This window comes from Clupea harengus, chromosome 10 (genome assembly GCF_900700415.2).
Source record: "Clupea harengus chromosome 10, Ch_v2.0.2, whole genome shotgun sequence".
In the NCBI taxonomy this organism is placed as follows: domain Eukaryota; kingdom Metazoa; phylum Chordata; class Actinopteri; order Clupeiformes; family Clupeidae; genus Clupea; species Clupea harengus.
Genome location: NC_045161.1, coordinates 28696173 through 28713672, shown reverse-complemented (window position 1 = coordinate 28713672; position 17500 = coordinate 28696173). Strand labels below are relative to the sequence as shown.

At 46.1% G+C, this 17500-nt stretch overlaps 1 protein-coding gene across 1 annotated transcript in view; it reads right to left on the bottom strand.

The window, feature by feature from the left end:
• The window catches only part of LOC105896412 (WD repeat-containing protein 18), a 70026-nt gene that overhangs the window by 21955 nt on the left and 30571 nt on the right, over window positions 1–17500 (bottom strand). The window lies entirely within an intron of this gene.

The following is a 17500-nucleotide window of genomic DNA, read 5'->3' as shown; positions in this document are numbered from 1 at the left end:
AAGGGAGGTGTGCCCAGACACACACACACTTAAGTCTCACACACACACGCTCACACAGACACACATGCGCACACACACACACACACACACACACACACACACACACACAGAAGATTTGGCCTGTGAGTCAGGTGTTGGCAGATCACCTGCACCTGAGGCTTGAATGCTGACGAGCTGAATATGCAGTGGGGATGTCAAACTGGGAGCTCTGTCTGACTGACTCTGACGGAGCTGAAATGATGGCCTCAGTCAGACACACTTCAACAGACAAAAACTAAGGAGGGCTTCACACACAGGCCAATTTTATCAAAACTCCACCTCGTGATAAAATACACCATCAGCAAAACGTTCAACAGTATGTTCCAATGTTAAAGACAGAAACCGCAATGATCAAAAAGCCCTAACTGTGCCGTGATCTTGGATAGAGACGGACCTTCATAAAAACTGGATCTCAAAATAAAAAAAACACACCCAAACGGTGTGACAAGTGTTCAGCTTTAGACACTTCAGGGCCACCCTCAGCCTCCAGCATCCCATCTGGGGATCCAGGAACTGAAAGCAGGCTCCTCTACCAAGGGGAATGATCAGGAACGATTGGATTCCACGCTGGCATTGGAGATGATTGCAGATGTTTTATTCATGCTGTCCTCCTGTCCCTCTCCCTGCCGACGCTGGAACATAAATTACAATTCCGTCCAGCGCCACAACAACACGGCGCCCAACGATCACTGGGGCATGTAACCACGTTTACAGGTGGGCCATCTGCATTGCGATGCATTGACCTCTTTTTAGGTCACAAACTACTTCCCTCAGTACCATTTCGGCTTTTCTTTGAAGCCTCCCCACCCTTGTCATTCGACGTCTTCTTACCCCGTGTGGTGACACCGCAGGCTTTAAGCAGGCTTCTGGGTGAAGTGATGCCTAGAGGACGGGCGACAAACCCTGCTCACACTAGTGGATCTACGCTGTAAAGCAGGGGAAGGCACTGACAGCACCAAGGTCGTGGGTTCTATACTGAAAGGTGAGCAGCAAAACTAAACGGTACTGATCACAATCTCTTCACCTGTAAACAGCTAAACAGAAGCCCACCAGGTCCATGATGTGTTTCCTGTGCTCTTCCTGCAGGAGAAGATGATGGGTCCATGATGTGTTTGAGTGTTTGAGTGTGTGTGTGTGTGTGTGTGTGTGGGAGGATGATGGGTCTGTGTATCTGTCAGTAAGCCGGGATGGATAAATGGATCTGCTACATGAATGCATGTCAATGTGAAGGTATGGGCTCCAGGTAGATCAATGAGGAGAGGAGATGAGAGCGGAAAAAGATGAATGACACATGTAGGATGGGGGGGGCCGGGGGCAGGGAGGGTGATTTAAGGCGCTCGGATCAATGGAGGTCTGGGCTCGTACCACGCGTGGGGAGAAGGACGGACCTTTAGCCGTGTCTATGGGAAGTTACTGACGGCATGTTCCGGATTGATCCCCTAGGAGCCTGACGAGGCTTTAAATCCTGGGCTGAAGTCAAACAGCATGTCATGTCACAACCAGCAAACTTGATTTTGGCGTTTTAACACACACACCCACACAGAGGCAATGCCACAGGGGCTCTGTGTGTGTGTGTGTGTGTGTATGCATCTGTACAACCAAGAAGGTAATGTACGTACGTATGTATGTACGTATGTATGTATGTACGTATGTATGTATGTATGTATGTATGTATGTATGTATGTATGTATGTATGTATGTATGTATGTTTGGCAGAGAAGAGTGAGGTGGTGTATGTGTGAGTCTGTGTAGGATGTGTGTGTGTATCTAGGGGTGTTTGTGTTTGTCAAAGAAGATAGAGTGGTGTGTGTGTGCTTGTGCGGGTGTATGTGTCCAAAAGGGAAATTGTACAGTATGTGATGTGCCTAAGAAAGAGGATTGATGAGTTTGTATGCACCCAACAGAGAGGATGAGTGAGTGTGTGTGTGTGTGTGTGTGTTTCTCGGAGTGGTTGTTTATGTGTGTGTGTGTGTGTGAGGCACTGTATCCCTAAAAGCTGTTGACATATCTCAGCTTTCCCTCCGTCCGTCATGCCAGCTTATCTGAAGGGGGGACAGGTTGAAACTTCTGTGTGCAGGTGAATAGTAGCACACACACACACACACACACTCACGCTCTTAAATTTCCCCATCAACACGGTGTTAACACGAGGGAGGCAGAGCGCTTTGATTCTAGCTGTGAGTGCCTCTTCCTGCCAGGCCTGCTTCACGGCAAACAGGGTTAGCATAACAGCCCCCACCGGGAGGCCCATTCACCAGGCCCGGCGTGGGTACCGCATGGCAAACTCTCACCGCTAAAGCTCTGTGAGGAGGGGGAAGAACAGTGTGTTTGAACGCGCTCCATCCTTCCGCAAACACACACACACACACACACACACACACACACACACACACACACACACACACACACACACACACACACACACTCTCGGCTTGGAAAACACATACACTTATACCCCCCCCCCCCCCACAACCACACACAAAGATTCACTCTCTCGCTTACACACACACACACACGACTCTGGCCAGCAGGTGAGCCGGACTGCCCTCTTCCTGAGCTGATGACTATGGGCAGGTGGAAACTTCTCCTTCCCCACTAGGTGAAGAACCATCTAAGTCTACCAAAAAGCGATGATACAACCAAAAAAAAAGTAAAGAAAATGAAAACGGCAGAGAGTTGTTTGGTGTTCTTTTTCAGCTTGATGTTCAGGAGGATCAATAGTAATGAATAAACTATATGACGAGCTGGATTAGTATGCCGATACCACTGCACAAACATCAACTCCCGGGGTACTTTGCCTTGGTAATGCTTTTCTTCAGCACAGATCCGGCGCAATGGAAGTAGGTTTTTCTTCCTGCATCCCAGGCGACACATTATGTCTTAAGAGACAAACCTACACTATGCATTGTTTGTGTATTGCAAACTCGGCAGTATATATCTTCAAGCTCTGGATTGGTTTTCCTGTGAAAACCTCCACCAAATCAATGGAAACAATTCATGATGCCCACACAGTGCAGTCGAGGAAGGGTTGGGATGTCTCTCTTTAATTGCAATCCACCTCCGTCTGTCTTTGCTGAGCCATGGAGATTCAACAGTCAGAAGAGTTCTGCCTGGTCCGGTTTGCATATGGCAGAACTCACCAGCAGTGTGTGTGTGTGTGTGTGTGTGTGTGTGTGTGTGTGTGTGTGCGTGTGTGTTTTCAGGTGGAGGCCTCTGACAGCTCTCTGTCCGGCACTGTTAAGGTCTGGGTCGTGTTTGGGGATTGGCAAGCACCCGGTTTTATTGAGTTTGAAAGTCGATACGGGCTGTACACTGCCGTTAGAGCCGAGTGTTTGAGGAATCGAGCTCTCTGTCCCAATTTCTGTTTGTCAACCAGGCGACAGGGGAGATGAATTATGCATCCACTATATGAGAGATCGCAAATGGAGCAGATGAGAGCGAGTGTGTGCGTGTGTGTGTGTGTGTGTGTGTGTGGGTTTGGTAGTGCGAGAGTGTGTGTGTGTTTGGTAGTGCGAGAGTGTGTGTGTGCGTGTGTGTGTGTGAGAAAGAGAGGGGAGAAAGAGAAAGAGAGAGTATGAATGTGTGTGTGATGTGTGTTCATTTGCAGTGTGTCAGAAAGAAGGGACCAGATGCTGACACACTGCATCTGAACAGAGAGAGAAAACTCTGTTTAAATTTGGTATTCAGCCCATGAATCCAACAGGTTGGGGTGTGTGTGTGTGTGTGTGTGTGTGTGTGTGTGTGTGTGTGTGTGTGTCATAAGAACAATCCCAGCGGTCGGGAGTGGAGAATCAACAGCCCCTTCATGCATAATGCAGGGCAGGGCCGCGAGAAGACATAAGACATAAGACATGTGGCTTTGCCCAATCAGAGCCGTCATAAACTCCGTGATAATCCCATCCAGAGGAGACACACTGAGCAGAGCCTGGCCACCTCCCCCAAGCCCCACATACCAGCGCACCAGCGCCAGTCCTGAGGCACTCCTCCCATCTACACTAAACACACACCTGGGCTCCATATCATCAGCCATAAAAGCCCACAATCCCGTGCCAAACTCCCCAACTACGGATTCTAATTACGAAGGCTTTCCTGGGAAGCCCCGGAACATTTACTTTAACTCCTCACATTGCCCGTCATCACTGACCAACCTCCATATCCCCACAAGCTGGGGCCACATTCCAAATGCACAGTGCCCCATTCCTAAAGCACAGTGCCCCATTCCTAAAGCACAGTGCCCCATTCCTAAAGCACAGTGCCCCATTCCTAAAGCACAGTGCCCCATTCCTAAAGCACAGTGCCCCATTCCCAAAGCACAGTGCCCCATTCCCAATACACAATTCCTCATTCGGAGAGGGTTTTCTGGAAAGCACCGGAATATTCTACTGAGCTTGCGGTGCCTCAGAGCTGTAAATAAGTGGGGCATAAACAAACCTGTGTTTAAGAGCTGGGCAGTTTAAAAAGTAGTTTGTGTATCGGACGAGAAAGCGGAAACAGGTTGAGTATATTTATTCCTTGTTGCAGGGTATTAAGGGCTGCCTAATTATCTCTCACTCAATTACACGTATTGATCCCCTCCGTCCCTCCCCCTCACTTTGGCTTCCGCCACCCAAATCACTCTAATGGCCCTCGCCTCCTCCTGAACTCAACCATAAATTAGACCCGCTGCCAGCCAGGGTCACCCAGAGCGGGGTCTTTTAGGACAGCCAGCCAGCGAGAGAGAGAGGGGGAGAGAGAGAGAGAGAGAGCACCGGTGGCGATGCCAGCACACTGCAGAGAGCCCCCACCCCCACCACCACTCCCTGGCCAGAGAGAGCAGAGATGAGAGGCAACCAGACTTCCGCCCGGCGCTTAGAAAGTGCTGACCATCGTGATGCATGCAGGCAGGCAGGCCAGCCAGCCAGCCCTTCGCTTCGCCTGGCCTGGCCGTGATTGGGCTTCCAGAGGGGAGCGCTCAGATGGAGAGTGGTGCGTAAAACAAGATTTACGCCTCGTCAAGTCCAGTACAGCGCGGGGAGCTAGGTGTGGTGTCTGGTGAAATGCCATCCCACTCATTCTTAAGTGATGTGTTCTTACTATTAAAGTGGATTGTTATGCCTGCTTGTATGAATGGGTCTCCAGGGGGCTTACTAGTTCAACTGGAAAAACAAACATCCACGACATATTTTTGAAAACCATTCAGAGGAAGTAACAGAGGAAGTGTGTGTGTGTGTGTGTGTGTGTGTGTGTGTTTAACTCTTCTTGCATAGAGAATTTTAAGTAAATTCAATTCAAGTCAATTCAAGAATTTAAAAATGGTTGTCCTTCTGAATTCTGCGAGCTGCCCTTCAGGTCCAGTATTGCCCGTCTTGCAGCTGAAATGCTGTCTCTCTCTCTAAAGCTGAAATTCTCTCTCAAGCTGGTACAGTTTTTACACATGCAACGCTGTGTTTACGTGTAATTGTTAGCACTGGATCCCTGATTTTCCGCTACCTTTTCATTGAAATCCTCCTGCCGCTCCTTCAGGCGTCTGTCCAAGGTGTGCTCTCACTCAAAACACTCAATTTGAGCCAATCAACACGCTGCTTCAGGAGCACAGAAGGGAGAGATGGGATTTCAGTGGCTGTTGAGCTCAAAAATCAACCCTTTGCCAGAATCGAGGACCCCAGGCGTCAGGGTTGTTCCCATCGCAAATGTCTGACACAGTCACGCTAATAGGATATTCCACTTCACTGCCAGACTGTATCTGTGTATAGAATCAGCATTAAGAAAAAAATTATATAATAATATTTATATTAATAGCTTATAGTACAGAGCATAACATCGAATATCTGTAGGTACTTCATGGCATTTATTTAGTCTCTGTGTAAAGGCAGCCACTGGAGTTGGGAACAACCCTGCGGTATTCCCTGCGGTATTCCCTGCGGTATTCCCTGGCTCTTCCACAGCACTGCACTGCACAGCACAGCGTCCTCCGGTCTGAGTCTTGAGCAGTAGCAATAACACCAGCAGTGGTGGTTTCATGAGCCGTGTGATAGTCTTCAGCTCGAGCCCAATAATTACAGCTCGTATAAATAAAATATAAAATCCCCCAAGCAATTAACACCGGGGTCTGAAGGTCCCGGCCCTGCTTGCATTAGCACTCCGCCCCGCTCCTCTCCTCTCCGCTCCGTCTGGCTGTCGGTCGGGTCGTCTGCCTCACACAATCCCACTCCAGTCTCCGCAGCCTCAGACATGGCGGCCGCCGCTGTTTAAGGCTTATTGTCGGGGCCGACATTACTGAACACTGTGGGGAGAATGGAGGGGCGCAGAGGGCAGGAAGTAGCTCTCAGACTTCCAGGGTAATCCACACCGACAGGCAGACAGGCACAGACTGAACGCTAGGGAGCCATTAACAAACAATGACCACTGAAGGAGGTTTCACACCCTCCCTGAAACACATGGCGGCTCTACAGATCGCTATCTGGCACCATTACATTGAGCCGTTTTTTTATAAATAAATAAGACTATTTGTCTCATCAGTCACAGTCTAGGCCTACATAACATCATATGCAGTTTCCTGGTTGCCTTGACAATCTGGTGACTTCTACTTCCTGGAGCTCCAGTTCTGCCTGAGATCTGGTTCGAAGACCCGCACACACTCACACACGCACCTACACACTTTTCTCCCTCATGTACACAGACATAAAAACACACAGACACGTACACTTCTTGCTCATGTACAGAAACACATTTTCTCTCGCTCGCTCACGTACACCCTCACACACCTCTCTCTTGCACCCAATCTCTCTCTTTCTGGCTCATACACCCAAAACTGCTGCCTGTCTGTGAGAGAGAGAGACACAGAGACACACACACACACACACACACAGCTGAGGGAGAGGGGTAATCGTCTGAAGTCTAAACTCCGTCTGTCAGACAGTGCCCTCACAGTCAGCCCTTCAGCCTTACACTGCTAATTACAGCAACAAGCCTTTCAGAGTCTGACCTATCTAATCGCTGGGATCTGAGTGTGTGAGAGAGAGAGAGAGAAACTAGACAGACACTAGTGTGTGTGTGTATACATATGATTATGTGTGAGTGTGTTTGAGGAGTGAGCTGTGTGTGTGTGTGTGTGTGTGTGTGTGTGTGTATGAAAGAGAGAGAGGAGTGAGCTGTGAGTGTGTGAGGGATCAAAAAAGGAAAACTCCAGACAGAAAGAGAGAGAGAGAGGGAGAAAGACAGAGAGAGACAGAGAGAGGAAGAGACAGATAGAGAGGGAGAAACAGAGACAGAGACGGAGAAAGAAAGAGAGGCCGAGAGAGAGAGAGAAAAAAGCTCGGAACAGAAAACATATGGCTATTTTACCTATTGTTTGGGTACACTGCTCCAGCTGGCTGTTCGTGATCACTGTCTCCCCGTCTCTCCATCTCTCCCTTTCTCCCGCGGTCTCTCTCTCTCTCTCCCTCTGTCTCCTGCACTGTGGAAACCAATCCAGTCTGCTCCCCCTAATGTATTATTATCTAGTCTGCTCCCCCTAATGTATTATTATCTAATGCCACATCATTAGGAACACTATGGCTTCCTCTAACCCGTGGCCAACAGACAGCTAAACTCCAAGGCTGTCAACTCCTATCCTGCCATTGGCTGTGGAGGTTGCAGGCGGAGGCTGCTGATTGGCTGACATTGGCTTAATGAAGATGAATGGAAGTGGTAGGGGTGGAATTGGGGGGTTGTTTGTCGGCGAGTCTCTGATTGACTGGCTTGTTGGAGACTGACACAAACCATACACACACACACACACACACACACTTCTCCTTTACAGAGAGCCAGGGCAGGGGTCGGTCACTCAGAGAGAGAGAGAGAGAGAGAACAAGCTTCCTGATAGCTTATTTACCAATGGAGAAGGGAGGTACCACAGTCACATGCACACACACCTGTGCCTCTTTGTCTGTACACACGCACATACACACACTCACAATCACATAAACACAAATACACATACACACACCATGTCACTTGCTGAGAGTGTCAAGCTGTGACCGTGGCAGAGAAGTGATGGCCATGCAAACACAGGTAGCCATGTCTAATATAGGAGAGTGACACCTGGTGTGTTCCAGCCCAGGGTGGGCAGGCAGACAGACGGATGGGCTCTGTCCACGCTGACGGAGTTCTACAGGACTCATATATATATATATTAGGGCTGTCAGCGTTAACGCGTTAATCTATGCGATTAATGCGGCCGCGATTAACGCGATAAAATATTTTAACGCAATTTTTTTTTAATGCCTTTATTTGGATAGGACATGAAATTATGACAGGAAGCGAGGCTGAGAAGAGGGAGAGGATTAGGAAATGACATCAGGCCAGACTTGAACCTGTGTCCCCTCGGGCAATGTAGCCCGTAAGTAGGGGGCTTGGCCTACCATTTTATGGGAGCGATGAGGGACAGGTGGGGCTTGAATAGCCACCCTTGTTCAAAGTGGGGAATGACAGAAAAAGTTTGAGAACCACTGCGGTAGTTGAAGATGGAGAGAGCTGAGGGATTGTTGGGCGGAAAGTCTCTGTTTAAAAGCCAAAATGACGTAACAATCGACAAAACTAAAGTTAGCATTTGTCAAGCTGAATTTAGCTATCACAGAAGCAGCTCGTCTTGAAGTCACCACCTTAATGCAAAGCACCCGACAGAAAGCAGTCCCAGGTTAGATGATCGCCAACCCACACCACGACTTCTCTAGGAAAATAACTAGACCAGTCCGTGAAAAGGTTACCATTTGGGTTGCCGGTGACTGTCGGCCCATCAACATAGTTGAGGACAGTGGGATGATTGAGGAAAAATTGCTTCAGGGGAAATTCTTACGATTTACCGTTGAGGGGCACCATTGTGTCCAAAATACACGCTGTCTGAAGTGATTACTCGTTTATTTATAAGATTTAGTCTTAAGAAGAAAAATTAACTTTTAATCGCGATTAATTAATTTCAAAATGTGCGATTAATTAGTTAATTTTTTTTTATCTATTGACAGCCCTAATATATATATATATTAGGGCTGTCAATAGATTAAAAAAAATTAACTAATTACATATATACACACAATATATATATACACACATTAGGGCTGTGAAATGATTACAAATTTTAATCAAATTAATCACAGGTTTCTGTGGATTAATCATGATTAATCACATATTACCGATTTTCTCGGTATATTTTTGTGAGAACAAAAAGATTTATGACAAAAGACAGATATATACATTTAACATGTTTTCTTTTTTTATTCATAAAAAAAACAATGGTGCTGCAACTCAGCAGTTATTTAGCAGTTCTCTTTGCTATTCCATATGGAACATTAATATAATCTTCATCCTAAACAGAATTTGGGCTTCTTAGCCATTGTATGGTTGAATAAAAAAAATGTATTTTCTTTTTAAATCAAACAGAAATTATTTGGGCTTCTTAGCCATTGTTTTTATAGGATGGTTGAACATTTTTTCTCTTTTTTGTCAAACAACCATTAACCACACCATGACACAATCTAATGCCTCTAAATGCCCTTTTACAGTAGTCTAGCCGCATCTATCATATTACGTGCACTGTCTGTCCCTATAGTGGTCGTTTTGTCTTTAATTGCCCAGTTTGGAACTGTTGTGCACATGCATCTGCAAAGTGGCGCTCCTCTGTTTTCATGCACGTTAGTGTAAACGACTTTAACTTCCATTCGTCGGTGATTAGATGTGCAGTTACACCCAGGTAGTTATCGTTACTCACAGAAGTCCAGTGATCCCCTGTCAGCGCCTGATGTTTCGTAGCAGCCGTCATTTTCATTTTTTTCTTTTCAGCTTCATACAGCTTGTGGATTTTTGTCATTATTGTGCGTTTTTGCGGTGTTTTGATGCTCGAGTCCCCCGTTGCCACTCTCAAAACTTCGGTGAACCCCTCCTCAACAATATTGATCGATCTACAGCTTTTTGCAATCCATTTGGCAACTGTGCTAGTCAACTTGTCACAGGCAGACTTAATGAGGGGCCTACGTTGTTCAGTGAGGGTGGTTTGGCACATTCCACTTTAACTCCCCTCGCCGACCAACGCATACATCGCGTTGAGGTGGTACTTAAGGCTGGTATTGCTACGGTGAAACGATAACGTCTTCCCGCAGAGTGTGCATATCACTTTGGTTTTATTGAATGTTCCATCTTTGTTTTTTTTTAAACACGAACTTCCCATTACAGCGGCGACTAATGCAGATTGGGCGGAAATGTGCGTATATTGGAAGCTCATTTTGCGCATGCGTTAAATGCGTTAAAAAAATGAACTAATTAATCCTGTAATTTAATCATAACGCGTTAACGCGTTATTTTTCACAGCTCTAATATACATATACACACAAACAACAACAACACCAACACCAACTGCACAGGAGAGGGTAAAGACCAGAGAGCATAAGAGAGATGAGAGATGGTGGAAGAGGGAGAGAGAAAGAGCGAGAGTGAGAGACAGAGATGGCTGCCTGACAGGGCTTGCTATTGGATGTTCCAGAGAGGAGAGAGAGAGGAAGAGAAAGAGAGAGAGAGAGAGAGAGAGAGAGAGAGAGACACACAGAGAAAGGAGAGAGAAAGAGAGAGGGATGGCTGTCTGACAAGGGCTTCCTGAAGGCTGCTCCAGAGAGGAGAGCGTGAGCGAGAAAGAGAGAGATAGAGAGAGAGACAGAGAGAGAGAGAGAGAGAGAGAGAGAGAGAGAGAGAGAGAGACACACAGAGAAAGGAGAGAGAAAGAGAGAGGGATGGCTGTCTGACAAGGGCTTCCTGAAGGCTGCTCCAGAGAGGAGAGCGTGAGCGAGAAAGAGAGAGATAGAGAGAGAAAGAGAGAGAGAGAGATGGCTGCCTGACTGGGGCTACCTGTAGGCCGGTCCACTGCAGCTGATGCCTGATCAAAGAGCATCCAGCCCTGCCCTTCAACCTGTTGGCAGAGTGGAAAAGTGGAAGCCCACACTACAACGCTCTCCAGCATCCCTCTGAAGAACACTTCCTCTCTCTCTCTCTCTCACTCTCTTCAGGTAGAATACAGAAACACAACCCAACATCTCTCTCTCTCTCTCTCTCTCTCTCTCTCACACTCTCACTCTCTTCAGGTACAATACAGAAACACAACCCAACATCTCTCTCTCTCTCTCTCTCTCTCTCTCTCTCTTCAGGTACAATACAGAAACACAACCCAACATCTCTCTCTCTCTCTCTCTCTCTCTTCAGGTACAATACAGAAACACAACCCAACATCTCTCTCTCTCTCTCTCTCTCTCTCTCTCTCTCTCTCTCTCTGAGCGCATGCGTGAGTGAGTGAGTGAGCGGCTGAACGCGTGTGTGAGTCTAATTCTAACTTTTCTAACTTTGTGTGTTGTTTATATGTACTTGTTGTTTATGTGTGCATGCACTTAGTTTTACAATTACTGGGTTTTGGTTTAGTTTGGTGTTGTAAATATCACGGATTGTTTGCCCGTGGAGTCTGCAACCGGCTTTTGCTGGGAGCATGGCCGCCGCGGGAAGCATGGAATTTGAAAAAACTAACTCGGCGGCACGGAGTGAAGGTGGAGTGCAGCGCGAGTGTAGAAGATTGTAGTTTAGCGGTTGGTGAAATTATTGGTCACGAAAACGTGAAGTCGGCTTCACGAATGAACAATGCGGTTGTGCTGTTTCTCAGCACAATTGATAAGGCTAATCAGGTAATTGTTCAGGGTATAGTACTCAATGATTCCCTCACTCCAGTCCTCCCACTCAGTACCCCCGCCAAGAAAGTAATCATTTCAAATGTACCCCCGTTCATCAAAGATGAGCTTATTGCTAAAGAATTGCAACAGCATGGCCAGCTGGTTTCACATTTTCGAAAAATCCCTCTGGGATGTAAATCGCCCCTTCTTCGACATCTAGTGTCGTTTAGAAGACAAGTGTACATGGTCCTTAATAGTGGCATGGAGGAGATTGAGCTAACACTGAAGCTAAGGGTGGAAGGGTTCGATTATGTGGTGTATGCAAGGTCAGACACTGCGTTGAAATGTTTCAGTTGCGGTGGAGCAGGACACATTGGTCGCTATTGTCCTGGCAAAAATGCCAACACTGAAAAGGAGAAAACTCCAGCTAAAACTAATGAGTCCTCCACAGTCGTTCCCCCAGTCACTGAGGTAGAACCCTCGGTGGATGAGACCGAGGGAAGCGGACTTGAGGGGGATTGTCTGATTGTGCTTGGCCCCGAAGCCGTGGCGGGTGAGTCGGTGGTGATGGAGCCTGCTGTCGCTATCTTTGTCGCAGAAGAGCTAGCTGCGGCTGGATCATGTGAACCTGGAAATAAAAAGGGGCCTTCAATACAGACACTGACAGTCCCTCAAACGTCAGTGGATGTGGTGGAGGCTATCGACATAGACCCAGTTTTCAAAGCCCCGGTGAAGAGAAAAATGGGCCCGGAGATTAACGTGACTAAAATAAAGAAAGATGAACACACAAATGATAGCGATTGCGAATCCATGGATTCAAACTGGTCCGATTGTTCGCAGGGAGATGTAAAGCTCTCCAGCGAAGATAGGACATATACTGCAGATAGCATTAATACTTTCCTACATGTCACGAAGGGGATGCGGAACGTGGAGGTTGAACTGCATTTTCCAGACTGCTCGCAGTTTATTAGCGACGCTGCCTGGTGGATAAGGGAGGGTGTGTTTGAGGATACGGCGGTGTTTCGTCTCCGGAAAATAATGAGCAAGTTGAGAAAAAAGTTGCGTGGAAAAATAAAGTCTACTTAGTTTTTTCAGTATGTGTAACACCATCAAGTGTGGCTCTCTACATTTAAATTGTGTTAGCGATTTATTTTGTACGACTTTTTTAAAACTGAATAAATTAAATGTTGCCCTGTGCTAAATGATGAATTATTGTTTGCCCATGTGTTGGGAGAATTTGAGCCTTGTTTCATTTTTGTCATGTGGTACCTGTTTTAAGGAATCTGCTGATGTCGAGAGTCTCACTCGGTTTTTGTTTCTACAAAGCAATGAATGACTTGGATACTTTTGTTGCACAGTGGTGCTGTGAAAAAGCTGTGTGCTCAGTTGATGATGATGATGATTTTGTTTTTGATGTTTTGTTTCCTTTTGAATAATGTGTAAAACACTGTTTGCAATGCTGTTTACCTAATAAAACGTTTTTTATAAAATTCAAAAAAATTCTCTCTCTCTCTCTCTCTCTCTCTCTCTCTCTCTCTCTCTCTCTCTCTCTCTCTCTCTCTCTCTTCCTCTCTTCAGGTAGAATACAGAAACACAACCCAACATCTCTCTCTCTTCCTCTCTTCAGGTACAATACAGAAACACAACATCTCTCTCTCTCTCTCTCTCTCTCTCTCTCTCTCTCTCTCTCTCTCTCTCTGTAGAATACAGAAACACAACATCTCTCTCTCCGTCTCCTCAGGTACAATACAACACAATATTCTCTCTTCCTCTCTCTCTCTCTTCAGGTAGAATACAGAAACACAACATCTCTCTCCGTCTCCTCAGGTACAATACAATACAATATTCTCTCTTCCTCTCTCTCTCTCTTCAGGTAGAATACAGAAACACAACTCAACATCTCTCTCTCTCTCTCTCTCTCTCTCTCTCTTCCTCTCTTCAGGTAGAATACAGAAACACAACCCAACATATCTCTCTTCTTCTCCCTCTCTCTTCCTCTCTTCAGGTAGAATACAGAAACACAACCCAACATCTCTCTCTCTTCCTCTCTTCAGGTAGAATACAGAAACACAACCCAACATCTCTCTCTCTCTCTCTTCCTCTCTTCAGGTAGAATACAGAAACACAACCCAACATCTCTCTCTTCCTCTCTCTCTCTCCCTCTCTTCAGGTAGAAAACATCTCTCTCTCTTCTCTTCTCTCTCTCTCTCTCTCTCTTCCTCTCTCTCTCCAGGTAGAATACAGAGACACGACCCAATATCTCTCTCTCTCTCCCTCCCTTTATCTCTCTTTCTCTGCCCTCTCCTTTCTTCTCCTATACTTGCTAACACAGAAGCCCAGTCCAACATCTCTATCCATTTCCCTTCTCTGCAGCAGAATCACAGTCAGACAGGTACTGTACACGTGTATGTGGTTCAGGAGGCAGAGAAGTCAGACAGGTACTGTACACGTGTATGTGGTTCAGGAGGTAGGGGAGTCAGACAGGTACTGTACACGTGTATGTGGTTCAGGAGGCAGAGAAGTCAGACAGGTACTGTACACGTGTATGTGGTTCAGGAGGTAGGGGAGTCAGACAGGTACTGTACACGTGTATGTGGTTCAGGAGGCAGAGGAGTCGTTCAGCATTCGGAAGGCTGCTGGTTCGATCTCCTGACCTTGAGCACGACACTGAACCCCCAACTGCTCCCGATGTGCAGGTTGGCTCCTTACATGGCAGAGATGTCTGAGGCATTAACCTGTAAAGAGCTTTGAGTGCTCTAATGAGCAGAAAAGCACTATATGAATGCCATTAATAAATGCCAATGCCCATGTGCCCATGTACATCTCTGTCCATCCCCCGACTCCACAGCAGAAAGCAGACACAAAAGCCAACATGAACAAAACATTTTAAAAGTTAATCATGTGTAAATATTTATCACTATCTATCTATCTATCAGTTTCTGTGGGGAACTACATGTTTCTTCAAGTAAAGGTTGCAAAGGATAGGTTAGCTGAGGTTTCATGATGATAACGAATGCTACTATAACTATGGTGACGGATGAAGGGTGATTGATGCTGATGAGATTCAGTTGACTAACTGGAAAGACACTTAGATTCTTCATTCTTCCTCTATGGAGGAGAGAGGAGAGGGGAGGAGAAGAGAGGAGAGGAGAGTAAAGGTGGGGAGAGGAGAGGAGAGGAGAGGAGAGGACAAGAGAGGAGAGGAAAGGAGGGGAGGGGAAAGGGGAGAGGAGAGGAGGAGAGTGGAGAGGAGAGGAGAGGGGAGAGGAGGGGAGTGGAGAGTGGAGGAGAGGAGAGGAGAGGGGAGAGGAGAGGAAAGGAGAGGAGAGGAGAGGATGTGAAAAGGATGGGACGGAAAGGGAGGGGTGAGTGCCATTCTCTTCAGAAGAGGGCAAAGGAGGACAGGGACACAGCACCCAGCAGAGGGGGATGGAGGGAGCGAGAGGTAGAAATGAGAAGAGAAGAGAAGAGATGGAGGGAGCGAGAGGGGGGGGGGCTGTGGGCAAGGAAGAGAGTGAGTATGTGTGAGAATGAGAATTAGGGAAAGAGTGACAGAGAGAGAGATGGCAAAAAGAGAGGGATACAAGGAGATATTTCAAGGATTCTTCTGGCTTGAGCCAAGGTCTATCAGTGATATTTACTGATATTTGCTCTTCACAAGGCTGGGAGATATGAGATGGACTGATATGTGCAGGGACAGCATTACCATTACTGCGCCTGTCAATGCCAGATTAAACACACACAGCCACTCACACACACACACACACACACACACACACACACACACACACACACACACACACACACACACACACAAACACACAGCCCGTCTCTCTCCCTCTCTCCCTCACACACACAGCCTCTCACACAAACAGCGCCTCTCTCTCTCTCTCACACACACACACACACACACACACACACACACACACACACACACACACACACACACACACAGCGCTGCACTGGCATTAGCAGCTTTACCCCATTACTGCAAAGAATCTTCAGACACACTCTCCGCTTGATGATGCAATCAAACTCCAACGACCTCTGAGCCGTTACCATCGGCAACTCTCTCTAAGTGATTGGTGGCTGGTGCACTGGCCCATGGAAAGTCAACAGTGATGTATAAAGAAGAGATAAGTATGTGTGTATGTATTTCTGTGTGTGTGTGTGTGTGTGTGTGTGTGTGTGTGTGTGTGTGTGTGTGCGCATTTCAGTGTGTGACTGACCGTGTGTATGTGTGTGGATGTGTGTTTCAGTGGGTGTGTGTGTGTGTGTGTGTACACTAGAGAATGGGTTCATTAAAGGAAGCAGTGCAATGAAAAAGTGTTTACCCAACATGAAGCATCACTTAACGGTGGAGACGGGCTTATTGAGGGATGGCAGACAGAGGAGGGGTGCCCTATGAATGCTCTCTCACACACACACACACACACACACACACACACGTGTTCAGATCGTGACTCCATTACTCAGAACTACTGCGCCGCTAATGAAGCTGTGCAGTCAGTGGCATATTTCACCTGAATTCAATATGCATTTCCTAACAATTAAGCTCTTTTAATTAAACTATTAACTCATTAACACGTAATATGTGTGTGTCCAAACATTCTACATATTTGAGAAGAACATCATTCCTGCTGTGTTCTTGCACTTCATAGACCCATTATATACACATATAGACCCATTATATACACCTACAGACCCATTATATACACCTATAGACCCATTATATACACCTACAGACCCATTATATACACCTATAGATCCATTATATACACATATAGACCAATTATATACACCTACAGACCCATTATATACACCTACAGACCCATTATATACACCTATAGATCCATTATCTACACATATAGACCAATTATATACACCTACAGACCCATTATATACACCTATAGACCAATTATATACACCTATAGACCCATTATATACACCTACAGATCCATTATTATACACCTATAGACCCATTATATACACATATAGACCCATTATATACACCTACAGATCCATTATTATACACCTATAGACCCATTATATACACATATAGACCCATTATATACACCTACAGATCCATTATTATACACCTATAGACCCATTATATACACATATAGACCCATTATATACACCTATAGACCAATTATATACACATATAGACCAATTATATACACCTACAGACCCATTATATACACCTATAGACCCATTATATACACCTACAGATCCATTATATACACATACAGACCCATTATATACACCTATAGACCCATTATATACACCTATAGACCCATTATATACACCTACAGACCCATTATATACACCTATAGACCAATTATATACACCTATAGACCAATTATATACACCTACAGACCCATTATATACACCTATAGACCAATTATAGGCCTAACACTATTACAAAATATTTCAGTAGGAATTTGTTTAAAAAATTAGGTTTTTAATGTCCATGCCTCTAACACACACTCTAATGACACACACTCAGAATCATCACAGAGAATGCTTGAAGCTTGCATTATACCCTATGACCTACAAGCGTGTGAGTGTGTGTGTGTGTGTGTGTGTGTACAAGTGTGACAATGTGTGTGTATTTCCACATGCTGTATGTGTGTGTGTGTGTGTGTGTGTTAAAGAGGGGGGGTTGGGGTAGAGGGTGGTGCCAGGGAGACAGCTGGTATTAAAGGGGTTCTGGGTAAGAGACATCGTGAGGCTGGCACTGCCAGAGGAAAGGGAGCCATCAGACAGAACAGAAATGAGCCTGAGGGGAACATGACTTACTA